Here is a 16,170-nt window from a genome sequence, read left to right as displayed (position 1 = left end):
AACGTTTAACTATTTTAAAGTCCTGTGTTTTACCAGTCTTCTCAATGTAAATTTCAGTTGTCCCAAATTTGTTGTCCCAAAAATCACTTTTCATTAGATACAGTCAACTGATCATCTTATAACAGATTTCTATTGTTGTTAAGCATCATTTGTACAAATTTCAGAAATAGTGGACAAGATTTGACAAAATTATTATCGTTTAACTATTTTTATGTACAGACACAGATGTGTCTGTACATATTGCCATCACCTGCGTCTGTCGTCGCCGTCGCCGTCGCCGATGCCGATGCCGGCGCCGTGCACTTTCCTTGTAAACACGATAAGTGGAGGGCAGTTTTACTTTTTGGCTTCATATTTACAGAGCTGATGAGTATTCATAAAATGCAGGTCAAGTTCGAAAATCAGCATGATCGGGCCATTATTGTAGAAGTTATGCTGTTTTTTCAATTTTCAGCATATATGCAACCCTGTAAACACATTTTAAGGAAAACAGTTAGGCCTGTTGTCATGAAACTCACAGGAGTGGTCAATCTTGCTAAAACGCAGGTCAAGTTCGAAAATCGACATGATCGGGCCACTATTTTAGTAGTTATGCTGTTTTTTTCATATTTCAGCATATATGCAACACTGTAAACACAATATAAGAAAAACAGATAAGCCATTTGTCATTAAACTCACAGGAGTGGTCAATCTTACTAAAACGCAGGTTGAGTTCGAAAATCAGCATAATCGGGGCATTATTTTAGAAGTTATGCTGTTTTTTCACATTTCCTCAGATTCAACTCTTAGGCACGTTAACAGTCTCATTATTGAACTAATAAGATACGTAAAAGTGTTTGTTTGACATTTCCTGCATCTTTACAACATTGTTAGTTGATTATGTAAAAATAATGGTAAACTTGTTATCGTGTATTGTGTAATAAAGTGTCAAAAATGGAAATAAACTCATATCATTGTAGTTTGTCAGATTCAATCATTCACCATGTTCAGAATCTCAGAATGGAGGAAATTAGACATTTAACACTATTCTATTGATATTTTCCCCATCTCATCAATTTTCTTATTTGATTGTATAAAAATTGCAGTAAACTGTTTATTTTGTTTTATGTTAAAAAAAGTGTTAAAAATGGAAATAAACCCATGACAGAACAGAGCTGTCTTGTTTCACATTTCCTCAGATTCAATTCTTAGGCATGTTAACAGTCTCATTATTTAACTAATAAGACATGTAAAAGTGTTTGGTTGACATTTCCTGCATCTTTACAACATTATTAGTTGATTATGTAAAAATGATGGTAAACTTGTTATCGTGTATTGTGTAATAAAGTTTCAAAAATGGAAATAAACTCATATCATTGCAGTTTGTCAGATTCAATCATTCACTATGTTCAGAATTTCAGAATGGAGGAAATTGGACATTTAACACTGTTGTATTGATATTTTTCCCATCTTATCAATTTCCTTAGTTGATCGTATAAAAATGGCAGTAACCTGTTAATTTTGTTTTATGTTAAAAAAATTAAAAATGGAAAAAAAAAAACATTTCAGAACAGTGCTGTCTTGTTTACATTTTGGCATTTTCAAGTTGTGACTTCGAAATTCCATGGGCCTGAAGACCTTTGCTAGTCACATTTTCTGAATATCCATGATACTAATATTTTATTATTAAAAATTGATGGTCATTATGCTGTTTAACATTATGTAATATTGCATCAAAATTTGAAAAAACCCATTTTGGGTACTGCACCCATGATGACCATTTAAGAAAAACCATGTCACTTACTGTTCTCAAACTGTACAGTAACTATGTACAGATGTGTCTGTACATATTGCCATCACCTGTGTCTGTCATCGCCGTCGTCACTGTCGCTGTTGCCAGCGCCGTGCACTTTCATTGTAAACACGATAAGTAGAAGGCAGTTTTACTTTTTGGCTGTATATTTACAGAGCTGATGAATATTCATAAAACGCAGTTCAAGTTCGAAAATCAGCATGATCGGGCCATTATTGTAGAAGTTATGTTGTTTTTTCACTTTTCAGCATATATGCAACCCTGTAAACACATTTTAAGGAAAACAGTTAGGCCTGTTGTCATGAAACTCACAGGAGTGGTCAATCTTGCTAAAACGCAGGTCAAGTTCGAAAATCGACATGATCGGGCCACTATTTTAGTAGTTATGCTGTTTTTTTCATATTTCAGCATATATGCAACACTGTAAACACAATATAAGAAAAACAGATAAGCCATTTGTCATTAAACTCACAGGAGTGGTCAATCTTACTAAAACGCAGGTTGAGTTCGAAAATCAGCATAATCGGGGCATTATTTTAGAAGTTATGCTGTTTTTTCACATTTCCTCAGATTCAACTCTTAGGCACGTTAACAGTCTCATTATTGAACTAATAAGATACGTAAAAGTGTTTGTTTGACATTTCCTGCATCTTTACAACATTGTTAGTTGATTATGTAAAAATAATGGTAAACTTGTTATCGTGTATTGTGTAATAAAGTGTCAAAAATGGAAATAAACTCATATCATTGTAGTTTGTCAGATTCAATCATTCACCATGTTCAGAATCTCAGAATGGAGGAAATTAGACATTTAACACTATTCTATTGATATTTTCCCCATCTCATCAATTTTCTTATTTGATTGTATAAAAATTGCAGTAAACTGTTTATTTTGTTTTATGTTAAAAAAAGTGTTAAAAATGGAAATAAACCCATGACAGAACAGAGCTGTCTTGTTTCACATTTCCTCAGATTCAATTCTTAGGCATGTTAACAGTCTCATTATTTAACTAATAAGACATGTAAAAGTGTTTGGTTGACATTTCCTGCATCTTTACAACATTATTAGTTGATTATGTAAAAATGATGGTAAACTTGTTATCGTGTATTGTGTAATAAAGTTTCAAAAATGGAAATAAACTCATATCATTGCAGTTTGTCAGATTCAATCATTCACTATGTTCAGAATTTCAGAATGGAGGAAATTGGACATTTAACACTGTTGTATTGATATTTTTCCCATCTTATCAATTTCCTTAGTTGATCGTATAAAAATGGCAGTAACCTGTTAATTTTGTTTTATGTTAAAAAAATTAAAAATGGAAAAAAAAAAACATTTCAGAACAGTGCTGTCTTGTTTACATTTTGGCATTTTCAAGTTGTGACTTCGAAATTCCATGGGCCTGAAGACCTTTGCTAGTCACATTTTCTGAATATCCATGATACTAATATTTTATTATTAAAAATTGATGGTCATTATGCTGTTTAACATTATGTAATATTGCATCAAAATTTGAAAAAACCCATTTTGGGTACTGCACCCATGATGACCATTTAAGAAAAACCATGTCACTTACTGTTCTCAAACTGTACAGTAACTATGTACAGATGTGTCTGTACATATTGCCATCACCTGTGTCTGTCATCGCCGTCGTCACTGTCGCTGTTGCCAGCGCCGTGCACTTTCATTGTAAACACGATAAGTAGAAGGCAGTTTTACTTTTTGGCTGTATATTTACAGAGCTGATGAATATTCATAAAACGCAGTTCAAGTTCGAAAATCAGCATGATCGGGCCATTATTGTAGAAGTTATGTTGTTTTTTCACTTTTCAGCATATATGCAACACTGTAAACACATTTCAAGGAAAACCGATAGGCTTGTTGTCATGAAACTCACAGGAGTAATCGATCTTACTAAAACACAGGTCAAATTTGAAAATCAGCATGATTGGGCCACTATTTTAGTAGTTATGCTTTTTTTTCACTTTTCAGCATATATGCAACACTGTAAACACAATATAAGAAAAACAGATAGGCCATTTTGGCATTTTCAAGTTGTGACTTTGAAGTTTCATGAAGACCCATGCTAGTCACATTTTCTGAAAATCCATGATACGTATATTTTATTATTAAAAATTGACGGTTAACCATTATGTTATATTTGCATCAGAATAAAAGAAAACACAATTTTGGGTGCTGCTGTTATGATGACCATTATGGGAAAACCATGTTACTTATGATTGCAAAACTTTTAAAAAAGAAATACAGGACTAAAATGCAGCCTGAGTTGGAAAAAGCAGTCTCATTGGCTTTTTTTCTGGAAATTATATATTTGCAAAGTGTGAACTTGAAATCCCATGGGCCTGAAGCCTTATGCTTGTTACACATTTTAATTACATTGGTATTACCTGTTGAGTATAATTAAAACTTGAGGTTGAATTTGCAGTTTAACATAATGTACTTTTGCATCAGAATTGACAGTAGCCTAATTTGTGCATAGTTATTTCCTGCTTTTTGTCTGTACATTTGACAGCTTTGCTGCCTTGTAAGTCATTGCATTTGCCAGTCTTTACAATATAATTTTCAGTTTTTTCAGTTATATTGTTCTTTTTTCCAGAGTACCATTACCATGAAAAGGCAGGCACTGAAAGACAGCACCAAGAGCAGCGCTATGTCTTATCCATGTGTACAATACATGATATGTAGCAAGAATAAGGACATTGTCAAATATTGTGATAACAACAACCCATTCCAGAAACCCATTGTAAGGAGTTATCTGCATCTGGCATTGATAGTAAGGAGAAGTCTTGTATGGGTATATATTGTTTTCCAGATAACAGTTATAGGTAATTTGCAACCTCTTACACAAACAACCTCAAGTCATCACATTTGCTATTTTATTTTATAATCTCATTACAAAATTATTAACATTTAACTATTTTAAGCCATTAAATTTGCCAGTGTTTTCAATGTAATTTTCAGTTTTTCAAAGATATTGTCGCAAGAAGATACTTTTCAATAAACACAGTCATTTGATCAGCTTATCACAGATTTTTATTGTTGTTAAGAATCATTTGTACAAATTTCAGAAACACTGGACAAGATTTGACAAAATTATTAACGTTTAACTATTTTAAATTCCTGTGTTTTGCCAGTCTTCTCAATGTAAATTTCAGTTGTCCCAAATATGTTGTCCAAAAAAACACTTTTCATTAGACACAGTCATTTGATCAGCTTATCAAAGATTTTTATTGTTGTTAAGCATCATTTGTACAATTTTCATAAAATATTGGACAAGATTTGACAAAATTATTATCATTTAACTATTTTAAGTCCTGGGATTTGCCAGTCTTTTCAATGTAAATTTCAGTTTTCCCAAATATATTGTCCCCAAAAACACTTTTCATTAAATACAGTCAACAGATCATCTTATCACAGATTTTTATTGTTGTTAAGCATCATTTTTACAAATTTCAGAAATATTGGACTAGATTTGACAAAATTATTTCCGTTTAACTATTTAAAGGCATTGCATTTGCCAGTCTTTTTAATGTAATTTTCAGATTTTTCAGTTATATTTTTCTTTTTCCAGAGTACCCTTACCATGAAAAGGCAGGCAGTGAAAGACAGCACCAAGAGCAGCACTATGTCTTATCCATGTGTACAATACATGATATGTGGCGAGATTTAGGACATTGTCAAATGTTGTGCTAACAGCAACCCATTCCAGAAACCCATTGTAAGGAGTAATCTGCATCTGGCATTGATAGTAAGGAGAAGCCTTGTATGGGTATATATTGTTTTTCAGATAACAGTTATAGGTAATTTGCAACCTCCTACACAAACAACCTCAAATCATCACATTTGCTATTTTATTTTATAATCACATTGCAAAATTATTAACATTTAACTATTTTAAGCCATGGAATTTGCCAGATTTTTCAGTGTAATTTTCAGTTTTTTTCAAGGATATTGTCGAAAGAAGATGCTTTTCATTAGACACAGTCATTTGATCAGTTTATCACAGGTTTTTATTGTTGTTAAGCATCATTTGTACAAATTTCAGAAACACTGGATTAGATTTGACAAAATTATTAACATTTAACTATTTTAAGTCTTGGGATTTGCCAGTCTTTTCAATGTAAATTTCAGTTGTCCTAAATATGTTGTCCCAAAAAACACTTTTCATTAGATACAGTCAACAGATCATCTAATCACAGATTTTTATTATTGTTAAGCATCATTTGTACAAATTTCAGAAATATTAGACAAGATTTGACAAAATTATTAACGTTTAACTATTTTAAGTCCTTGGATTTGCTAGTCTTTCCAATGTAATTTTCAGTTTTTTCTGTTATATTCTTTTTTAGAGTACCCTTACCATGAAAATGCAGGCAGCGAAAGACAGCACCAAGAGCAGCACTTTGTCTTATCCATGTGTCGAGAGGAAATATGTCTCGCACAAAGCAGAATAGATGTTGGTAGTTATGATGGAACTTTATTATGAAATGTTATATTAAACCCATATAATATATTTGTTGTTTTATGGGTGAAGCTTTCCAATTCCAGATAAAATGTTACGCTATTAAAGAGTCAGTCCTCCTGTTTGAATATAGTGTTTGTGCTGATGTTCTGTTTGCAGAAACTTTAGCCCACATGCTTGCACATAAAATATTCCTCAAAGAACTCTCATACCAATATTTGGTTTATTTGTTGCTAATTTAACAATAAGAAATCAGTTGACAGATTTTTAAAATCTTGATTAATCTGTAGGCTTTACAGATTGCAAGACATAACCATGAGACTGTATTGTTACATAGTAGTTAGCACATATATTAACTGGATTAAGGGACTGAATTAAAAGAAGTGCTAAGGCAAATACAACCAAGGAAAAAGTTCCATGACAAGTATAATCTGACCCGTAATAATGATATTTTTGTTGTATTTAAAAATGTGAGGAAAATGATACAGCCTAGTTAATGTAACAGCGGAGTTGAAATTAAGAATCCAGATGAAAATCAAAAACAGCACTTTGCAGTTTGTTTTAATACTTTATCCTAGAAATACATCTGTGTTGGCTTGCTTGGTGTACTCAACATTCCAAGAACTGCTGTCTTGGTTCAGAAAAGGGTAGAAGATAAATTTTAATTTTACAATATACAAGACATAATAATGCTTTTTCCTTCTGGCTTTAAACTGTATGTCATGTGACATTTGTATAGACTTCCTCAGATGGAAATTTTATTAATGTTGTGCAAATATAAAAGCTTTAAGAAGGCTGGAAGAAAATTTGTCCCACACCATTGCAACATTCACTTAAATATGATTTTCAGCCATGTCTGTACATTGCTGTCACCTATGCTATTTTCAATTCTTTGGCATGTTAACCGTCTCATTATTGAACTAATTACCTCCGCCCAGAAGGTTATGTTTTCACCCCTGTATGTCTGTCATCCACGTAACTCAAAAAGCTATGGACCGATTTTGATGAAATTTTCAGGAACTGTCAGAAGTGGGCCAAAGAACAGATGAATAGTTTTTGGTGGTGATCCAGATCAATTAATAATCAAAAATAAAAAAACTTAATCATTATAGAATGAAAATTTAGGAGTGAAACGGCATTGGGTAGAGACTTTACTAGTGGCAGAGGTCTGCGCTCTCCGAGTGCTTTTTTAGTTGCGTATGTAAATGTTCTTTTGACATTTTTTTGCAACTTAACAATTTTGTTAGTTGTTTATATTAAAATGATGGTAAATCTGTTAGCATGTATTGTGAAATAAAGAATAAGAAATGGAAATGAAATGATATCAGTGTAGTTTGTCAGATTCGTTCCTTTACTGTTTTCAGATCAAGGAAATTAGATATTTAAAATTGTTGTATTGATGTATTTTTTATTTGTTTGAATAGAGGTCTGTCCATACTGTAATGTCATATAGTCGAGTCGCCACCCCCATAGGCCCAATAGTCCAACCCTGCAATGTTCTTTCCTGTAAACTGTTTTTGCTGAAATGAATTCTTCAGGCTAAGAGAAGCAAAATTAGCTTGGTTGCTATTTCCAAGACCTTGAGCATATTTCAATATGGCCTTCAATTTATGAGGAAAAATAGAAAAATGACCAGAAGTCGCCGGGTAAACTTTATTGACAGCTTTTTTTGAACATGTATTCTATCAGGAGAGCACAACAGTACTAGTGAATAAGCTAAATCGCGTACCACTTAGCAAAAAACCAAAATGGCCGTCAAAACGTAAGGCAGAAAATGATAAAAGCTGCAGAATCAGTTTGTTTTTTTGCATATTTAGTTTTATTAAAACCATATCCCCTTTTATATTTATGTTAATTATAATATTTTGTTAGTCATGACCCTAAACTCTTGGAATAAGATTATATGACAGTTCAATAACCCCCACCCAAGAGTCTGTTTGCTACTTCCCCGGGTCCCATAGTCAAATACTTAGAATGTTATTCCCTGAAATTTTTAAAAGAATTTAATACTTTAGGGGTATAAAAGCTCATTTAATTTGGGCTTTCTTGGCAGTGGCTACATACGGCACATTGATCAATTTTCTAAATTCAAAATGGCCATCAATGATATAAAAAAATATAATATCATTATATTATAAATAGATAATTATGTAACATAGCAAAGAGTCGGGTTTAAAGTGCATGGTATTCTGCATTTCAAATGACCACTAAAACATGCCCAAAAAGGTAAAAAAAAAATCAGTTAAATTACGTTTTTAACTGACAATTCAGCGTATAATATATATCAAACCATTTTATTTATTGACAAAGTGTATTTGAAAGGTACAGTTATACTCAGACTTTATAAAAGAGGATCATTGATAGGGCTGACCATTACGTAAGTTCTCTTTTTAATACAGGCTCAATCTGATGGAAAAGTTTATCAAGGGCCAACAGGTTCTGCAGGAATTTGGGCACAGGGAGTCCAAAATCGGGACTCATTTACATGGAGTCCAACCAAGTTGGTGGGGACGGGGGGTGGGGAGGGGAATGTAATTTAATTGAACTTTTGTCAAAATATTAACCTTGTATTTTTTTCGTTTTTGTTTTTATGTTGATCATACCTTAATATTTTGATTTTATATCTTTATCGTATTTTTTTCAGTATGTACATAAAATGTAGCTTTAAAACTTTCCATTCTTTTATTGAGATTGGCACGGGTAAGAATAATTCATCAGTATATAACAGCATTTCTAATTTTTCTTATTACTGCACTTTTTTCACTTTACATTTTTTTGAGTCAATAAACAAAACATCTTACAAATCTTTTGGTTATATGCTGACAGCCATTAAAATCTTGGAGGCCATATTTTTCAAAATAATTGTTATTTTGAAGCTGTAAACTGGATTATTTTCATATAAATCATTTGCTTAGGACATTGGTATACAGAACCAAAAATCTTAAGTTTCATGAATAGTTTCAAAACAAAAATGGTACCAGCCCAACACAAAGTCACAACGGTCAATAGCGGGTACAATCTCCGCTTGTTTCGATGCAGGCGGCGATCTGTTGGCGCATGCTCGGGCAAATTGGATGGGATGGTGTCGTGCGGAATCCTATTCCAGCCTTGTCGTAGTGCCTGGATCAGTTGCTGCCTTGGCCAACGGACGACCAAGATATATGTAGTACCATAAGTGTTCAATCGGATTCATATCCGGAGAATAGACAGGCCGGGGTAGGACAATCACCCTTTGGACTCCAGATACACTTGGATCATTTGTACCAAATGTGAACGGTATATCGCTAACAGAGCCTGGCATGTTGTGGCATTCAACCAGGTTCCTGATTATATCTAAAATACAAGTAGAAAATGCATACATTCCTATCTCAAAGCTTCCATTATCTGTAAGTATATATTGGCAAAAATAACATTTCAAATACATGATGTCGATGGGTAGCCCTCGCATATCCCTGAACTATGTCACATCAAGAATAGCTGACCTCATGGGCCCTAACCGCTGGGTTTGTATACCCCTGCTTGGATTATTTATAATAAAATTCATTATTAAACAACAAAAATGCCTTTACCCATAGGTGTTAAAATATTTTAAAAGTTTACAAAAAAAAAAAAGGATAAGCTTTTTTAACTTTCTGTCATATGTTTTGACGGCCATTTTGGCTTTTCTGCTATATGTAACGGGCTTAAGTGTATTCACTAGCACTGTTGTGCTCTCCTGACTCTCCTGAATACACGTTCAAAAAAGCTGTCAATGAAGTTTACCCGGTGACTTCTGGTCGTTTTTCCTCATAAATTGACGGCCATATTGAAAAATGCTCAATGTCTCGGAAATAGCAACCAAGCTAATTTTGCTTCTCTCAACCTAAGGAATGCATTTCAGCAAAAAAAGTTTGCAGGAAAAAACATTGCAGGGTTAGCGTTCTGGCTACTCGACTAATACTTGAAATTTTGTTAATTCTTTTGGAGGTGGTGCATTGTTCTTTATGTATGAAGATTTATTGATTTTCATTTTTAGATACTAGTGAAAATCTTTTTGTTTTTGGTACATGCATGCCAATAGTATGTATGTTCTTCATTATTTCACTGTAATAAAGGATATTTGTGGGGGGAAAGCGTATATGTTCAATTTTTCTCCCTCTAATCTTTTCCCTTTCACTTTAATTTTTATAAGAAAAACAAATAATTTTTATGAAAAAATGGAATAATATCAATAAGTAGATTTTCCAGTAAAAAATATACAAAGGTTAGACAACATTCTAATTTCAAGAGGGGAATATTGGTGCGATATATTTTTCAGAAACCTCTAAATCCACCACTGCGTTACCGATATGCACGTTACCATATTGCGTGTAGATTGTTGTTGTTGTTATTGTTGTTATTTACGTTGTGAGTTGTCAGTCGGCGCAACACTCAATAACTCCCTGTCCTTTAACTTGTTTGATTCCGTTATAATCTTTATCTGCAGTTAGTGAAAGTGTTAGTCATTTACTTTACAATATCAATTGGCCACAAGTTGCCTTAAAATTTTGCATGTGATCCTCTATGAAGAGGAACTGTAGTGGCCAACAAGATTTTTAACTCTGAATTTTTTTACTTCTGAATATTTTGACTGTTAATAATATGTTATGCGCATTATTTTTTTCGCTCGGCTTTCTCCTTTATATTCGCTTAAAAAGAGAGAGAGGGGGTATTCTAATTAAATTCATCCTTGTCGAACACAAAGAAACAGAGATACTGTCAAAATTTTAATGCTTTGCCGATATCCATTTTCAATCACAGTTTTTTTACCTATATCAAATACTTTTGACGAAATGTCGCGTGTGATTTTCGCCCAAAAGCCGTGACGTCTGCAGCGCATCTCTGAGGCGCGTTTACTAATTATTTTTCACTCGTGGAATGATTGTGTTAGTGCAGAAAATTTCTTTCTCACCAGATGACAACTGAAAACTTTGATAATATTTTTTGAACCACCATTAAGATCATCAAGGCCATCAAGATCATCATCGTTACAAATCTCTGAACATCACTTCCGGCCAGTCTTATATTACTTCAAGGAACCTAATTTGCATATAAGAGAAAAAAATGCATTTTTTCTGATTTAGGCTTGTCTCCAATTTTTTCATTATTTTCAAATAGCAATGTCATCTTTTGCTCACAAATCTGGACACCTTTATTCCAAATGCACTGTTTGTAAATTATGTAATTAGAAATAATTTTTATATCACAGACGTGTATCACGTTTTCACTTCACAGCCATAAAACACGTCGATAGCTGCATGGGTATAAAAGTAGGTCAATTGCCTGTATAAAAATGCCATACGATTATTGATTTTTTAGTGTGGACCGTTTTAGAGGGGAGACACAAGTGGGAGATGTATTAAGATACCAGCAAATATTTTGGTTGCATGCGGGTACTGAAAGCCAGAGTATATTGCAAACTTTGAAAGAAAAGAGTAAAACTAGCCCACATCTCCAGCTTCACCATGTAGAACTTTATAGATGCCACGGTCCCTCTATATTTCATTTGACTCTCCCTAAAATTTTTTGGACCGCGTTAACTGTTCAGCTCCCGGGAACCGCGAAGCATCCAACGAGGTAGCAGACGCTGAGCTCTGCAGACGGCACATTGCATTCACAAGAGGGGGTAAAGGTTTTCTAGGGAAATGCTGTATTTTATTACATCTGACGAATTACGTGATAAAGGAAAGATGTTTTTTCCATATTTGAATTTACATTGACTAAGTGCAATGAGAGACACCGATTCACTGTATTTCTTCTCAAAATTGACAGGTTAAAAAAAAAGAGCAAAAGGAGATTACCTATCTCCCCTATGAATCCTTACATGGCATATCCTATCCGTGAACTTTTGATCTACTTTAGTTTTCACAACCCTACACACGCTGAGTTTGTGAGTTTGTATGGTATCAATAGAAATAAGGCGTATTGGTGGGATGGGGGGGGGGGGAGAATTCTAATGTGACTTTTCATGTTCAAGAAGATATGGTATTTCTATTTTGATAATGCTACATCTACAGCATATTTGGGTTCATGCACAGTATCAAACACTGCTAGATTATCGACTGAAGTATGTTGTTTTATACGTTTTTTATATACAATAAACATTTTATTTTAAAAGATAGAACTGAATTGAGAGCGTTGGCAACGGGGAAGAGCAGTTTTGTATCCAAACCCACAGGTGTTGATTATGCTGGTCTGCACATTCCGCGCTTTATTGTAATTTTGATCTGATTCGTTTATTTTATGATGATTTACTTAGGACAAATAGTGACCCGATGTACAACTTCAATGATTGAATTTGGTTCTCCCCCTCTTCGACGATGAGCCTGTGTGTGTGTGTGTGTGCGCGCGCGCGTGTGTGTGTTTAGTGTATGTGTAGGGGAGGGTGTTCACGTAGTCCTGCCATACATTGACAAGGTACCGACATTATTTAAAAAATTATTTGTAGCTTAACTCGAAAGTCAAGGGTGTGTATATTCTATTTTCATTTCCATTTGCTTGAAGCTGTATTTGTTGTTCAGATTCCATTTTTAATTAAAAAATTTTTGTCTTTGTTCTTTTCATTAATTTTTCTTGTATTATTCTGAAAAGTAATTTTTTATTTTTAGGTAGTAATTACTTTGTTATAGATAGAGTCATCCAGATTTGTTCATGATTCTATTTTTTTTTTAATGCGTTTATTCACTCAAATAAAAAAAAAGAAAATATACATATATAATGAAATATTTAAACAGATAAAAATTAAATGCATATAGTACTGATGATAATTACGGTAATTAAATACTGATAAATTAAAGAGAACATAAATATATAGAAATACTTTCACTCACTCATCCATCCATACATACTACACGTATACATGCTTGTTGTGTGCTACATATCGGCAACATTATAACATACTAGAGGTGGACATTTTAACACGTTATGGTAATGGAATGCGTTTCCATTTTGTTTTAAACCAATCTTCTTTACCTGTCTTTATAGCAATGTATTTTTCTATTTTCTTCTTTTGACTGAGGAAATCCAGAAACAGTTCAAAATCATAGACTGATGGATTTTCTGAATTTTTGTTTATAAACTGTTTAGCCACAATAATAGAGAAATTTAAAGCTTTTGCGCAGTGGTCGCTAGACAAACAGCCATACATTATAGTTTTTTCATTTTTTCTAAAGTGAATGGTATTATTCGGAGTGTTCCACCAGTTTTCAAATGCAATCCAAAAGTTTCTTGCGCGTACACATTCCACAAAACGATGTATCATTGTTTCTTTCATATGGCAGTTAATACATCCTGGGCTAGTAACTATTTTCATTTTGAACAGTGTGGAGTTTATGTACAGCACATTGTGAATTATTCATGATTCTATAAATCAGTGACAATACCGCCAACAAGAATGCCTTAATTAAACCCGTTCTCTAGCGCGTGGTTTCCTACGTAAGGACTCCTATTTATGGTTTTGATGTGCACTGTGTGAACGTCGTCGCTTCGGACTGCGACTGAAGTATGATGGTGATGAAGACGTACGTGTCGAGATTTAACGTCAATGCGAAATGATAATAAATAAAAGAATATCCAGCTTTAATTTCAGTTTATTTTCCGTGAAAGTTGTCTGATATCTTATTGATTCATGTGCTGATGTATGTTTGCAATATCTACTTTATGTAGGAGTGGTAGCAGCAACAGTGCACAATTCACTGCCAGAGACTTTTTGCTTGCCTTGCTTGTATCTGTAATAAAAAGTACAAGCTTAAAGCGCAGATAATTGGTATCTATGTACAGTAATAGAACTAATAGTAATTAAAAGTGAAAACGATAGAAAAAAGCTGTCTTACGCCCTTAAAACTCGCATCAAGAACCACCACAGTACAAACAGTCACCATTTTAAATGGACACATACGCGACACAAAAACCAAGACGGATTGTCGAGAAGAAGTTCATAAAAATATTAGACACTTCAAAAAAGGACTTTATAGAGACAATGAATATCTCAACGAATATTAGTCTTGTTTTATTATTATGTAATCTTCAAGACGTTAACCTTTATCACGCACTTCTAACTTCGTGTCCCTTTTACATGTATCATACGCCACTTATACCAGTAGTTTGCTTGTTTATTCTTGTTTTGGTACCTGAAGAAGATTCACAAGCCGAAAGCTCGGGCATTTTTTTCATCTCTTCAGAGTTAATCTTTACAGATGCGTTTTCAATATATTTTTTTCCTAAAGATACGGAAGATGCGGGCGAATGAAAAATATGTAGTTTCATTTATCAGTCATAACAGTTAATTATCATAAATTCTGGTCCGAGGATCAACTGGTTGTGAATTCGGCCAGAGACAACGAGAGAGAGAGAGAGAGAGAGAGAGAGAGTCACAGATGGAGTTTTCACTAGATATTCACAGATATGTATAAAATGTTAGGATGTCTTTAATAATTTTTTAAAGAAAGATTCCTGTTTATGATATGAGAACAAAGAACGATCGCGTTTGTTACGCTATTTAAAAGCAGTATTGACGACAGCTATCATCTGAGTCCTCAAGGGGGTCGAACTCCCAACACGGTCGGAGGTACGTTGTATAGATGAATAATAACTACATTTTGTCTCTCGCTCTTCCTTTAGTGATCATGAGTCTTTAAATGCACACGAAAATTGTTGCATAAGTTAGCTCAGCACTGTGCTAATCATATTCAAAACACGAAATGCAGACTCATTTTTAGACCTTCTCTACTGTCACTCGCAACTCCATCTCACATTTGCCTATAAGTTTATTTTCAATAAATTAGAAAAATAAGGTAGGCCTACTTGTTTGGAAGCAAGTTTAATATTTAACGTCTCAGAAAATGTCTAGAATGTTTATCTTAAATAACGCAACAAATAACTTGCAGCTACTTTTAAAAGCTGAAAATCCTTCGTGACGTATTTTTTCTCCAGATCATTAATTTTAGTTGCTTTAAATAATGTTTTGAAATATTATAGACATTGATTAAATCCTCATTTTAGTTAAGACAAGGACTGAAGGCCCCGTTGGGTATTTTCCTAACCCGTAACAGCCACTTATCATTCCCCGAGATGTGAAGCACCCCATTCCTGGGAATCGTGAATTGCGGGTTTCTATCCCTCGTCCTTTTAGTGGAACGAAGTTATTATAGGCCTACTCGATGATAGTTATTTTCAGCTCGCCGGACTCGCATTTTCAATGAGATATGAATAAAATTCTAATTCAATTTATGTTATTTGTAATTTGTGATTTGATGATATTTTCCGCGGCCGTGAATTGTGATCACTAACCCCTCCCCCTCCTCCCAGCGGGCCCTAATGATTAGCTAGACGATATGTTAATAGGGCACAATCAAATATTTTACACGTAACACGACAAAGCTGCACTCTGTTAGGAAGCCAATTGCAACACCTTCGTTACCAGGCATTGAGAAAATATACTTGAAATTGGGAAAAAAATTTGGAACGTTTTAGAAAAAATTAACGCGCATCTAATATAGCCTAAGCATACAGGGTTGCTACTTAATATGGAATATTTTTTATCATTGTTATTTTTGAGTGCTGATTAATTTTTTGGCTTGAGTCATTAAAAAAATATGTCACTGAGTGATAAAAACATCCAGTCTTCTGTTGTGAGATATTTTGGTCAATGATATCAAATCTGACATAAGATGCCATTCAAAAGAAAGGAACACCCCCAGAAAACCATATCAACAGTTTGATGTCAGTATTAACTTTAAGATAAGATATTAAAGAAAATGATAGCCTCCGGACAGTGATATGTTACACAGTCAAAGAACTCACTACAGTAAATCATGAAAAGTCAGTAACTGCGAGTATGACCTCCAGCAGCCGCTTGCAGCGCCCTCATCCTACATG

This window comes from Lingula anatina, chromosome 4, assembly GCF_051362555.1.
Source record: "Lingula anatina isolate TDL-2025a chromosome 4, LinAna3.0, whole genome shotgun sequence".
NCBI classification, from domain to species: Eukaryota; Metazoa; Brachiopoda; class Lingulata; order Lingulida; family Lingulidae; genus Lingula; species Lingula anatina.
Note: the sequence above shows the minus strand (reverse complement) of the source record.